This window comes from Salvelinus sp. IW2-2015, linkage group LG13 (assembly GCF_002910315.2).
Source record: "Salvelinus sp. IW2-2015 linkage group LG13, ASM291031v2, whole genome shotgun sequence".
NCBI lineage: Eukaryota > Metazoa > Chordata > Actinopteri > Salmoniformes > Salmonidae > Salvelinus > Salvelinus sp. IW2-2015.
In genome coordinates, this window is record NC_036853.1 from 27,149,806 (window position 1) to 27,152,099 (window position 2,294).

A 2,294-nucleotide genomic window follows, 5' to 3' on the forward strand; every position below is an offset into this window, starting at 1 on the left:
CCAAGAGAGAGATTAACTTGACTTATCTATTGAATATTGGGTTAAGTGGGCGTGAAAAGATCGAGCTCTGTCTTTATAGCTTCAGAGGACATGCGGTGTAAAAAGAGCCCATGTTGCTTGTTCTTTTAGAAAATAACTTCAGGAGTATTCTTTTTCTCTCCGTTTTTGGTCAGACCCCCTCACTTTACTACGTCTTCTGACTTACTGAGTTCTTTTAACGGTTTAACGTCCGCTTTTTAGAGCGCAGGCCTGCACCTTTATACCGGAGGTCTCTTTTTGGGTCTTCGAGACAACATCATAAGCCCGAGCCTTCTTGATGCCTCGGCATCTGGTGCATGCCCTTCTGGTCATGAGCATTGATACACACTACTTACTAAATTTTTAGCCGCTGATTTTAAATGTGGTTTGACTATGCTGAGGCCTCTTCTTTGCATAAACGGTAAAGACTATCCTAAAGAGGTTACGGAACATATACGTCGCCTATCTCGAATGTACACGGACGGGATCCATTAGATAGCCTGGTAAACCATTTTACCACTTGATCCAACATAGTATGAGACATAGCGGTTTAGGGTCGAGTGGTGGTTGTGTTCCATAACCATTATTAATGTATTTGGTATTTGTTATAAAAATAAAAATTAATTTAATACTAATAATATATTATATATGTAGAAAGGTTTTGGTGGGTCTAAAGTGGAGTTTTTACCAATCGGTTTACATAGAGTAAATTGCGATGTTTTCGTTCTGATCCATTTTAAGCTCAACCAGAATGTTTTCAATATATTTCTTGCTTACAGGTACATAGTGTGGCTTGTTGTAGTTAACAGTGACTATATCACCATCCTTTCCCTCTATATGAACTGTTCTCAGGAGGGGCACACAACTGTCTCCTACCCTTTGATAGGATATGATGTCGGTATACACAAATATGTTGTAAAACCCTGCATGTATATCCGCAGGGAATGGGAATAATTTATCTTTCACATACAGTACGTCCATTTATTAGGACCCATCCGTAACATGTAGGCTAAATTACCGCTGGTCTTTATACCCCCATCATCATCCCCTGAGATTTGTACATGTTTATGTATAGGGTTGTAGATAAAGAGTATTTCCATATTGTTCAGGGTTAGGAGTTCATTCAACTCTGAGACGATCCTGTCGACGGTTCTATAGAACCCTTTTTTAAGCTTTATAAGTTTCGGAGGATCCGATATCCTTTTGCAATAAAAATCACGGTCCTTATCCTTGATATTATACCAACTATGGAGGTATGTAATCTCGCTGAGACCTACTCCCCAGGCCTCTGATAGCTCTATAGGCTTTGGAAAATTGGTTGTATAATTCGAACTTTGGTTATTACGATATATATGTGCAGACGCATTACTGGGGAGGGTCAGGTAGAAGCCGCTGTGTTCCATGATGCACTCCTGTGTACACGCGAATTATGTTGTATTTAGCATGCATGAGGGTTTAAGTTAACCCCCGATGCCTCCACCACATTGTGCTCTAATACCCAACTGTTGAACTTTTGGGACCAGTTTTTCCAGCGGACCAGCACCCATTCTTTTGACCCTTTTCTCTCTTTTGATCTAGAATCTCCTCCACGTGAATGACTTTGCTCGAGGTAACGTGCACGAGAGGCAGCCCCAGCATTCTTTTGGGGGGGGGGGGGTACACGGGAGATTGGCGGAGTCAGGTAAGAGACCTGAGCCAACTCCCCGTGCTTACTGTGGCGAGAGAGTGACCGGGCAGGCACCGTGTTATGTGGTGAAGCGCAAGGTGTCCCCGATGCGCACGCATAGCCGGGTGCGCTACATCGCAGCTCCTCGCATCGGCCGGGCTAGAGTGGGCATCGAGCCAGGAGGGATGATGCCGGCTCAGCGCATCTGGTCTCCAGTGCGTCTCCTCGGCCCGGGTTATACTGCACCAGCCCTACGCACGGTGTCCCCGGTTCGCCAGCACAGCCCCGTGCAGCCTGTTCCAACTCCCCGCACTTGCCGGGCTACAGGGGGTATCCAGCCAGGACGAGTTGTGCAGCCTCGTTGCTTGAGACCTCCAGTGCGCCTCCACGGCCCAGTGCATCCMGTGCCTCGGCCAAGGACAAGGCCTCCTGCATGTCTCCCCAGCCTGGTGAGTTCTGTACCTGTGCTAAGCCCTAACCCTCCTGCATGTCTCCCCAGCCTGGTGAGTCCTGTGCCTTCTCCCAGAGCCAGGCCTCCTGTGTGTCTCTCCACTCCAGTGATGATCCATGGCAAGAAGCCTCCAGTGATGATCCATGGCAAGACGCCTCC